This window comes from Lepidochelys olivacea (assembly GCF_965140295.1).
Source record: "Lepidochelys olivacea isolate rLepOli2 genome assembly, chromosome: 11".
Taxonomy (NCBI): domain Eukaryota; kingdom Metazoa; phylum Chordata; order Testudines; family Cheloniidae; genus Lepidochelys; species Lepidochelys olivacea.
In genome coordinates, this window is record NC_140421.1 from 23023300 (window position 1) to 23035524 (window position 12225).

The following is a 12225-nucleotide window of genomic DNA, read 5'->3' on the forward strand; positions in this document are numbered from 1 at the left end:
CTTAACAAAACAAAAGACTCCTAATGGACCCTATTTAGCTCTATCTTTGAACAGTAGGGAGGAACAGGTTAAACCAGACCAGGGATCTTTAGGTAGAGTCTACACCTCCTGGCTGAGACACCTGTCGCCACCCCTCTTACTTTCACAGGGGTCTGGCATTCGAGCCCCTGACTTTATGAAGTCCTTTCAGATGAGGTTGACCTCGTTATTTGGGATAGGTTAAGCATAGTTCTGCTCCCCGTACAATAAAGACAACAACATTAATAACATCACTTCACTGCCCCTGAATTCAGTACTAAAGTGATTTATAACCCAGCACCAGCCAAAGTTGATCACTTGGAGCTACACAGCTCCTATCTGGACTCATGATGGAATCCTTGAGGAATTCCACCATGATTTCAACAATTTCCATCCCGCCATCAACCTCAGCCTAGACCAATCCACACAAGCAGTCCATTTCCTGGACACTACTGTGCTAATAACCACCCTGTACCGGAAACCTACTGACCACTATACTTACCTACATGCCTCCAGCTTCCATCCAGGACACACCACACGATCCATTGTCTACAGCCAAGCTCTAAGATACAACTGCATTTGCTCCAATCCCTCAGACAGAGACAAACACCTACAAGATCTCTCTCAAGCATTCTAAAAACTACAATACCCACCTGCTGAAGTGAAGAAACAGATTGACAGAGCCAGAAGAGTACCCAGAAGTCACCTACTACAGCACAGGCCCAACAAAGAAAATAAGAAAATGCCACTAGCTGTCACCTTCAGCCCCCAACTAAAACCTCTCCAGCACATCATCAAAGATTTACAACCTATCCTGAAAAATGATCCCTCACTCTCACAGATCTTTGGAGACAGACCAGTCCTTGCTTACAGTCCCCCCGGCCTGAAGAAAATACTCACCAGCAACCACACACCATACAACAAAAACACTGACCCAGGAACCTATCCTTGCAACAAAGCGTGATGCCAACTCTATCCACATATTTATTCAAGTGACACCATCATAGGACCTAATCACATTAGCCACGCCATCAGGGCGTGATATATGCGATCATGTGCAACAATGCCCCTCTGCCATGTACATTGGCCAAACCGGACAGTCTCTATGCAAAAGAATAAATGGACACAAATCTGACATCAGGAATCATAACATTCAAAAGCCGGTAGGAGAACACTTTTACCTCTCTGGCCACTCAGTGAAAGATTTAAGGGTGGCAATTTTGCAACAGAAAAGCTTCAAAAACAAACTCCAGTGAGAAACTGCTGAGCTTGAATTAATATGCAAACTAGATACCATTAACTTGGATTTGAATAGAGACTGGGAGTGGCTGGGTCATTACACATATCAAATCTATTTCCCTAAAGTTAAGTATCCTCAAACCTTCTTGTCAACTGTCTAAATGAGCCATCTTGATTTATCACTACAAAAGTTGTTTTCTCCTGCTGATAGTAGCTCATCTTAAATAATTAGCCTCTCACAGTTTGTATGGCAACTTCCAACTTATATATTCTTACTATATGTTCCATTCTATACGTCTGATGAAGTGGGCTGTAGCCCACGGAAACTTATGCTTTAATAAATTTGTTAGTCTCGAAGGTGCCACAAGTACTCCTGTTCTTTTTGCAGATACAGACTAACACGGCTGCTACTCTGAAACATGTAAATACAGTTTGCACCTAAAGTCTCTTCCCCCTCCCCAGCTAGCTGTCAGGGGAGAGTTCATTCAGACCCTGCTTACAATATCCTACCAAGAGCTCAATGGAGAGTTTCGCAGGCTGTCCTGCATTATCCAAACGGGCCAGACTTCGCAATGATTTTGATGACCCTTTATAGCCAGTCAGCCAGGAAATAAGCATTGATAGCACAATGGAAGAAGTCTCATCCTTCCCTTCTGAACAGAGGAAAGTCACTTGTGATGGAATGGAAAGTGTGGAAGCTAGTTATAGAGGTATAAGGTAGTGAAGTGGGCTTTTGTGGAGCTCATAAGATATAAATAGTTCAAATTTCAGTTCCTTAGGTTCATCCTGTCTGGATGAGGAAATAGTGTTGAGACTAACTATGGGAAGTAATCCAGAGAAGCAGACTGCTTGCTTGGTTTTCTAAGAACTGGCACATGAGGATGTGTTAAAACAGAATATTAAAGAAACAGAAATGTTTATCAGTGTGGGTTTAACCAGCCTGAAGTTGAAACAGATATAACTTCTCTAGTAAACCTTCTGAGTACTTACTGTGGTTGGAATTATTGTTTTACAAACTCCAAGTAACTGAATGGTAAGCAACATGTTTACTAAACCTCCCTTTAAAAAATGCACAAGTAGATTTGTTGCAAGCTTTTTATTTTAGCACTCAAAGCATTTACAGAAGGTAAGAAAAGGGAAGTTGTCTCAGGGCTTAGCAGCACAATTCCTCCCAGCATTTCCTTTGAAACAGCATATTTACCATCTGCAAAAAATTAATGCTATTCTCTACATTTATTGTAATTTTAGCTGGAAAAAAAATCTGTTTTTGTCCTATTGTGCTGCCTGTTATCCAAGACTCAAGGTTTTCTTCTATAGACGTTGATGCAAGTGACTTATCGGTACGGTGGTTAGCTCCTGCTTTGCAGGAAGTGGTTTTTTTACTCCCTCCCCACCCTGCTTTCTTTCTGTCTTTATAAGCTGAGGGAGATTAAACCAATTGCACCCTTTAGACATGTGACCTACATGGTTTCCGTTTTTAGAAATAGTTAAACAGTCGCAAGTTGATGGCAGTTGGAGATAAGAAGAAGACGTCCATGATTCTGTAGGTAAGGAACCTTACATTAACCTTAATGTAATTCATGAAGCCTATTGTTAAAGATGTGTGATAAGAGGTATGTTTATATATCCTTTCACAGAGACAATTTTAGACACAAATTTTAATATTTAAATGATTATTTTATTCCTCTTGGCATTATTTGTTAACTTTAGTACTATAAGCATATGGTATAAGCAACTGTGAAGGGTGCACAAAAGTATATAGTCATTAAAGGGCCAACACCAGCCCTCAGTTACATTCACACAGCTGTGGAAGTTAGGGCAGAGTTTGGAACTTTATTGTTTGGGGCTAAACTGTTCTGAAAAGGAAGGAGGGAGAGTAAAAAAAGCCTTCTCCTCTCTGTGGAAGCTAATGCGCTTATTACATGATGGGGTCATGTAGCTCCATAAACGCCAGGAGTACTGTTACACTATTTGTACTGCAGTGCAAGGACGAGAGACAACTGCAGCCCCTGCAGTCTAATGAGCCAAGTGACTACTCTCTCCTTGTAACACCTCATGTGCAAACCATCCCAAAGGGGGTGAGAAAGAGGCAAGGCTATAACTATTGTCTCCCCTGTCCTGGCTGGAAAGGGAGAGAGGAGAACATTGCACCATTACAAGACCGCACTAGCGTATTTTGGGAAATCTCCCACTGTTAAATTATCACCATTGCAGCAGCATTTATGATAGCAACAATGGGAGTGCTAATGCAGATAGAAGACAGGTGTTTTTAAGTCTACATAATAGGGTGGTAAAACATCTGTTCCCTATTTACACTAGTGTTCCTATTATTATCATAATAATGGAGCTGTTTCAGTGGAAATGCAATGGTGGGATACTTCCGGGAAGATGCTAATGTAGACATGACCTATTGGATGATGCATTATACATGTTCTTTCTGTACTCTGATCTGCTCAGAGCGGGGTTATACTTCCTGAACCACAGTCTCTCCCAGAGCTTCCCTTTGGACCATATTGCTCTGAATTGCCCTTAACATGGCGCTGTGTATAAATCTCACAATCTGGCCCTTAATCTTACTCAGAGAAATAACTAATCAGCAAGACGTACACATGACACACTGTTATGTTTTAATGATGGTCAGCATTTTAAGATTTCATTTTGTGGGACAATATAACAAAGGTTTGATTTTTGGTTACTTTGCATATTATGCAAAACTCAGTCACATTTGTAAATGAGTGCCTTATCACAAAAAATAGCTTGGTTATTTTCTGGAAATTTGGGTCATAGCTGAGAGAAATCATACATGGTTTGAAGTTCCCTTTTGCAATTTGCATACTGACTGTATTGTGTATGGAGGACAGGCTTTTTATTACTGTGATGACAACCCAAAGTGTCTGAACTTCTCAGAGACAAAAGCATTCTGTGTATACTAAAGCAGTGAAGGCAAATACAAGGAACATAGTTTATATAAAAAGACTCTGTATTTGTCTGTTTGATACTTTTAATGTTTACTGTTGCAATGTGCTGTTGGTCATTTGAAATTCACTTTTTTGGAGAGTTGCAAAATTTGTTTGAATTCACAACTTCTTTTTTTCTTTCTTCCCCCTGTAGTTTAACCCACTTTTCCCAAGGGTAATTCAACTTAAAAACATGTTTTTTTTTTTTCCCAGAAAAGAAAGGTCTGTGCTCTGTTTTCCAGATGGAGGTCCCCATCTACCCAATTATACCCTAACCCTATGCTGGTACCTATGGGTGCTTATTTGAAATGTGATAGATCATTCTCTCCCACATGTATAAACAGTATCCACATTATCTTCCTATACTTAGAAGCTACTACCATACCGTGATCTCTAAAGTGTGGCAAATGTTTAGGTTGTGATGGTATCTTCTGCGTATCTTAACACAGCTTCTGTGAGGCTACTACTCCTCTTGCACACAGGTGAATGGAGAATGGATGTGTGAATGGGAACTGACAGGTACCTTTTAACTGTGCCCCACTCTCTTCCCACTGTGCTGGCCAATGCAGGTGTGAGGAGAGAAGTAACCAGGTAATGAGCTGGTGTAGATATTTTCCACTCTGAAGCAAAAAAGGAAGTAGGAGCCAAATTGTGACTCTGGTCTTCTCCTGGGTAAGTATTATTATGTGTTGCCCCCTACTTAGCACTACAGCCACAATCTAACCCACACTATTTTACTCAGTTGTAGAGAAGAGTTATAGCTGATGCCAAGATTTGTTACTTGTCCCCAGTCATGAATACTAAAGAGAGAGCTCCCAGCCAAGCTTTCAGGCAGTATGCAGTCTGATAAATTCACAATGCTTCACCCCTTTACTAGTTCTTCCAAATGGTGTGTTTGCTACACTCTGCATAGATTTTGGAGTTTGATTCAGAGGTGGGGAAGGCCTCTGGACTATTGGAATTACAGGCAACTGATGGACTATCTCCTGTTGGCTGGTCAAAAGCAAAGTCCTCTGGGTTCTTTGAGGCTGACCACCTGCAATTCTGATCTTTTCCCATCTTTCTATAAGCAAGTGTTATGACTGTGCCTTTGCCAGGGAAGGCTACTAACTGTTCTTAAACTTGCAGAGATCTATTCCCTCCTCCAGAAACCTTCTCTTGATGCTTGCCAGTCATGCACAGAAGAGAGCAGACAATCTGTGAGAATGGACATATGTGTTATCAATGAGAGATTTGAAATGTGGCACCTGTTAAGTTCTCCTGTCTACTCAGCATATATATAATGCCTTTTGGGGTGATCATTTTAAAAGACAATTTTGAGTATTGTTAGAATGCTGGTGTAATTATGGAGACACTGGTTGTGGTTCCTTAGTTAAGGCTGTGTTCCAGTTTGCACTTAAATGACTTTCTTTTGTATGAAAAGTACAGGGTATTCTCCCCAAACTTACATGACTTATTCTTTGAGTTGAGAATGTACAGTTGTGTATCTCTCGGCCTGGTCTCAGTAGTTCATTCTCTCCACTATCTGATATCACTTCCTGGATGCATCAGAACCTACAGTTTCGTTACTGGTGGAAGTTGTCTATATGAAGAAGCTTTGGTCTTCTTTAAGGTTTTTCTTCAGAGGCAGTGAGCCAGGTTAAGAATCTCAGCATAACTTCTGGCCATGCTTCTTCCGTGGTATGCCAACTGCCCAAGCATAGTACAAAAGTGATTTTTCTAGTTGCATAATTTGCCCAAATCTGTGCCCTTATTTATCCTGTGATGACCTTGTAACAGCAGCAGATGCTGTTGTGACTATGAGGCCTAATTATAGTAATACCCTCTTAGTGAGGCTCACAGCAGGGGTCTCCATTACTTCCAGCTTGTTTAGAATGCAGCAGCACATACGCTCTTTGTCTGAGCAATTGTGAACGTGTTATAGCTGCCTTGACTTCTTTAAGTTAGGGGCAGGTTGACACTTCCAGCTTTGAATGCCCTTTGAATGCCCCGGGCTATACTGGGGAGCTCTCTGACCCTCAGTTTGACAGATGTCTACATTCACAAAATATCCACCTTTTAGAGAGGCCACTATTGTGTATTGGGTCCACAGGTGATTGTGCCTTTGCTGCATTGGGCACTAGGGTGTGGAACTTGCTCTCCTCCCACACACACCTTGAAGCCCATCTTGGTCCATCTCTCCCTGATTTTGACAAGGATCTCAATGATTTTTTTTCCAAAGGTGTATTTTACAATGAACACTGTTAATCTCCCATTTCTGTCCCCAACCCTCATTATATATTAGACCCTCTCATTTGCTAGTCTATATGAATTTTAATAATGTGGTTTTTAAGTATGTTTTAGTGTCATGTAGGCCCAAATTGTCAATGCATCTCCTGCTCCAATTAAAGTCAGTAGGGTCTGCAAGTGCCCGGAACATCTGACTCAGGTCAGCAACCCAAATTAGTATCTTTGGAAAACTTAGATCCTTAACCTGTCTGTATCAGTGTTCCCACCTTTACAGCAGGCTTTACTCAGCTGGGTTGTTGTTAGAATTAAAGGGCTACATAACAGATGTTGGTATTATCTAACTGACCTTCTAAGACTGTTTAGGCTCACAAATTACTTGGCAAAATATTAACTAAGGGAGCATATAGGTCCTTTAAAAATACTTTAAAAAAACCCAACACCTTAAGTAAGCTCAGGTCATTAGAGATTCCAGAGAAAGTGATGAATGGTTGGTTAAGACACTGACTTATTGTGGTAAAGTAATACATTTTCCCAACAGAATGGTTTCCCATTTGAGCTGGAAGGGTATTAAATACCTGAGCTTCTTAGAGTGTTACTTGCAGATACCCTAAATATACCTGAAAATATTTTATTTTTATTGTGGTATGTCAAACTCAGCATCTTATTGTACTAACTAGACACTTAACAATGTGTAAATTGACACTGTCCCTGTCCCATGGACCTTAAAGTGTTCCTGGAGTTGGGCCTGGCTCAGGTCTAACATATCTGTTTTCAGCACTACTGCAATATCATAAGAAGAAAAAAAAATATAAGGCAGACAAATGAAAAGAGAGCAAGCCAAAAAATGTGTTTTAAGACTGTGCTTGCTCTTGTTCTTGTAATTTCCTTTCCCACCCCACCCTAAGTAAAGTTTGTGACATATGGTACATTCCGTTGCTGAATCAGATATCACACACACAAATTTGTCATTATGTTGCACACAGACACTTAGCACCTATAGCTGTTTGCCAGCTAGCCAGCATGCTGCTAAACTCTCTCTCTCTGGGCAGCAGAGAGGGAACTATAACCCATAGTTATAGTGAAAAGAGCGGTCCACGACTTTTGCCACTAATAATAATAATCCCAAACAACAGAATCAGTGCTTGAATCAAAACCATTATTCTGTCTCTGGGACTAGTAAAATAATCATTCCATATAGTAGACCTAGTGTTTGAGCCAAACCCACCATTCTTATGGCTCCTCTTGACTGTGAGTAGCTCTCACATGGGCCACCTGGTTTTTTAGATCTGGGTGAGAGGTTGTTTGAGCTTGAATTAGGTCAGCATACCATTGGCCGATGTTATATTTTAGTTATTTTGAAAGAAAAAGAGGAGGAAGTGACAATAGACTAGTTGTTCAAAACTCCTATGACTGCTCTTCTTACAATGTCAGGCAGCACTGACCCTATGGCTGTTCAGAGCCAGCCCAAAGGATTTGGGAACAGTACAACTATTAGTACATAGCACCCCCTTCCTTGTGGTAGTCCGTTGGCCTCAATAAAGTAATATGTGGAGAGGGTCAGGAGGGTTTCTAGCCTAAATAATTGGCTAAAGAAACTGGCCCCCTCCGTCAGTTGATTCTTGCTTTTCCTCTGTGGCTGTTCTCTGAGATTCTCTAGTGCTCCAGTGATACTGGTTTGAGTAGCATGCAGGGATGCTTGTTGAAGAACCAGAAGGTCCTGTAGAGATAGAAGTCAATAAGAGTGGATGACTTTCTCCCTGATTTTTATCATCCTTTTTCATTATTGTACTTTTGGATCTTTGTAACATGGTCATTTCTTGAAAGCCAGCAGGATGAGGAGGTGGCACTTCACTAACTATGTCCACACTACCGCGGTAAATCGACCTATGCTATGCAACTCCAGTTACGTGAATAATGTATCTGGAGTCGACATGCCATAGGTCGAGTTACTGCGGGGCCTACACCACAGGGGATCGACAGGAGAAACTCTCCCATCAACTTACCTTGCTCTTCTCGCTGGGGGTAGATTGTGGGGGTTGACTGGAGCGCAATCTGCTGTTGATTTGGTGGGTCTTCACTAGACCGATGGATGGATCTCAGAGTGTCAATCCTGGCTGTAATGTAAATGTAGCTTAAGATGTGGAACTCAAAATAATACATTAATCAAAGTGAAAATAATATATATATACAAAGTGATTAAAAAAATGAAAAGGTTTCTTACACTAGCTATATTATGTGTTGTGGTGTAGATACTCAGTGATATGCTGTTACGTACAAACGGGAAGTTGTTTTATTGTTCTTGACAAATATGGTGTCTTTGGATATGTCTGTCACAGTAAAGTAGGACTGGGTATGCATTATGGTCCAGTGATTAGGACACTAACGTGGGACTTGAGAGACTGGAGTGCTGTGAGATCTTCTGATGGAAAGCACTATATAAGAATGAGATATTATTATTTCTTGGGTTCTTCACTTTGTGCTAAGCATGCACATGATTAAAGAATATTTAATATTTTAAACATATACCTCCTTTAAAAATAACTTAAGGTACCATAGGTGTTTCTCCCTTATTGACAACCAGGTGCTTTAGTAATAGCCAGTGATGTCAAGTAAATTGAGGCACAAGAGACTAAACCTCACCAATTAAATCACCTCCCTTGAACAAATCCCCTTTGGGGCAGATGCCTTTCTCTTCCGACCTTCTCTCCAGCAGCATAATGGAGAGAAGTTCAAGGGGTAGGGGAGAAGAGTGCTGTGAAGGAAGAAAGAGCAGCCAGCTTGTAGTCCATTCAGTGTATCATTAGAATGCAATCTGGGATGGCTGGCAGTGCCCAGATCCTTCACTATGGCAGGTCCACGGAGTGCAGAAGAGACAGGGAGAGACCAGAGGGGCTTGCTGGCTTCTAGCCACTAAGGCTGAATTTACAGTTGCTGGTGGGGATGAAAAAAGTTTGCCCCAAAGAGTGAAAAGTTGCAGCCCTATTGCAGAGTACTGCCCTCACTTCAGGAACTGCACCAGAGGCCCAATGGGGAAAACCTGAAGTGGGATTGAGGAGCTGGCCAGCTTGTGATTTCAAGAAAACAGTAGGCAGAGGACTGTAACTGGAAAAAAGGAAAGCAGGAGAAGCCTGTGACCAGGCAAGGAGCGAGGAATGTAGGAAATACATCAATTAGATTCCTGTTGTTTTTTCAGGTGGGAAGTGGAAGGCAGGGACCCTGCTCATTTTCAGGAGGAGTAGGAGAGCTGTTCTAGGAGTTATAAATTAGGAGCTACTGTAGACAATGTGAGATAGGAAGAATTCCAGGTGGGTTAGTTGATTGGTAGATTTTATTTGAGATATCAATAATAATTTTGTGTGTGCACAGGGGGGATATTTGGGGTGTATCTAGCTGGCCAAATCCCTATCATTTATTCTGGACACCAACTGCAACTTGTCATAGCATCAGAAAGAAAAAGCCTTTGGTTGCATAACCATTTTAAACATTTTTATCATGTTTTTAAATACTTGGGAAAGTTTGTTCTTTTGCCTTTCCCATGCAATAAACTTGGAGCCACCAATTGTACAGGCCTTGTCTTCACTAGGAAAAAAATGAGTTTTTAATCTGTATTAACTAACCTGCTTTGAAGATAGGGCAGTTACAGTTATGATTTTAACCTGTGTAAACTGGTTGAGGCTCCCCCCTTTGGATTTTCCTCACCCAGTTAACAGGTTAAATCTACTGTTGCCTTGTATTCACTTGGATTTTAATAGAGCTTAGTTTAACATGGGTTAAAAGCACACCCTTTTTTCTAGTGAAGGCACAGCTATAGTCAAAATGAAAGTGAAATTTGTGTTAGCACAGTTGTGAAGTCAGAACTTGTACAACACAGGAAGGTCTTCTTGAGTCACTGGAATACTTACTGCTTCACTCATTTGAAGTTCTTTGGTGCTGGATGTAGAATTGTGCCAAACTTTTCATCATCAGGTGCCTGCTTCAGGTAAGTATCTATAGTTTGGGCGCTTATCTGAATCTTGCCCAGATACGTTTTGCAAAATGGTGCTGGAAATATCTCAAACAGGTTTTCTGTGAGATTTCTAGCACTTCTACTTCTTGTTGCCACTGAAACTGTTGCAAAAACAACCTTTCTCATGGTATTTCATCGGCTCTGATCTGGTCTGGTAGCATGAAGGAAACAACACTTTTTTAAACAATTTAGAATCTCAAAAAAGGTACAGTTCAATATGGGTTTAAAAACTGGTGAAAATTCAGGATTTTTATGACATCCAACTTCCTAGTGAAAAATGTTTCTTATACAAAATGAAAAATTCTCATTTTGCAGTATTCTGGAAACAACATTAAGAAGCATCATATGCATGAGTAGAGTGAAACTTTTGCATTTAGATCTACTCAGTCTTGTATACACTGGTTAGAATTTCATAATTTTATTTCTGTATTGACAGAGGGTTTTTCTTTCCCTTTGCTACACACAGTTGGGAGTATAGCTGGCCTGTAGTAGCTCAAACACTATTGCCCAAGCTGAGCAGTGATAGGAACACATCGATCAGCATTTCTCTAGCTGTATCCGGTCTAGCATTAAACTAATTGGATCAATGTGATCCTAGCTCTGCTGCTGACAGCAATTGTTACTGTCAACAGCATAATGGGCAAACAATTTCTAGTTTGTTGAACATCAGCTGATATTTTTCCAGCTGTTTTTGGCACTGAAATAGAGTCAATATTCAACATATCTGGAGTATATTTTATGTAGTTTACGCAGCCTAATAATGGAAATCAGCTTGGTTATGAGTCAAATAGATTAAGGTAAGACATTAAATATGTTGCAAACAGGAAGTACTGTAAGTAGCAGTTTGCATGGGGAGGGTTCTTTTTTTGCAATAGTTCATATTCACGTGGATTCTTTCTATTGCCTGTTATGTTTTTGTAACTTAAGTAAGCCACAAAAGTAATGTAACCCATATAGTACACTTTGAGCTTTGGGTTCTATTTAAAAAACTGAAATATTAAGACCACACATCCCATTTTCAGTAAATGGCGGAGGCGGGGGGTGGGGGGGGTAAAGCCTCAGTGATTTTTGTCACATACCGTGATTTTGGACATTAGAAAAATTGTAAAACCCCTGATGCTTTAAAATAACCCTCATATGATGTAACTCAGAACCAAGTGACGTGTGTGAACTGATTTATGCAGTAGTCACTTATAGACATTAAAATTCTCTCTGACCCCATACTCTCTAATGTTCCCTTTGTGCTATACACTAATCCTCTCCCCACTAACCAAGTGTTATGCAGTCCCACAGGGACTGGTGGGGAGGGAAATGGAATCTTCACTTGCCAGGTCACAGAATGCCAGAAAAAGAGCCTGAAGTCAATAAAAGTATGTTTGTAGGGCTGAGCATTAGATCTGATTAATTATTGAACTATTTGCTCATCACAGAGTCTACCACTACTTGCCTGGTCCCTCAAACGTTTCCCATGCTATCGTGGAAGAAGCATCATAGAGCACAGCAGAGACCCTTCCTAATGAGTCTGTCTCTCTGAGTATGTCTACAGTGCAGCTGGGAACATGCCTTCCAGCCAGGTTACACAGAGTAGTGCTCTCTCTGCTCAAGCTAGCATGTTAACAGTAGCAGTGTGGACATTCTGGCATGGGTGGCAGCTCGAGCTAGCCATGTGAGCTTGAACCCAGGGGTCACAAGGGCTTAGACTGGAGAGATTAGTCCAAGATGCTGCCCTTGCCGTAATGTCCACACTGCTATTCTTAGCATGCTAGCTGGAGCCGA

General features: G+C 40.9%; 1 protein-coding gene across 1 annotated transcript in view; it reads left to right on the forward strand.

Moving 5' to 3' along the window:
- The first annotated feature begins 2746 nt into the window (after positions 1 to 2746).
- Positions 2747 to 12225, forward strand: part of ARHGAP15 (Rho GTPase activating protein 15) — a 467991-nt gene continuing 458512 nt past the window's right edge. The window contains exon 1 of the mRNA XM_084643055.1: positions 2747 to 2804. The gene's annotated coding sequence lies outside the window, so the exon portion shown is untranslated. The remainder of the gene's footprint in view (positions 2805 to 12225) is intronic.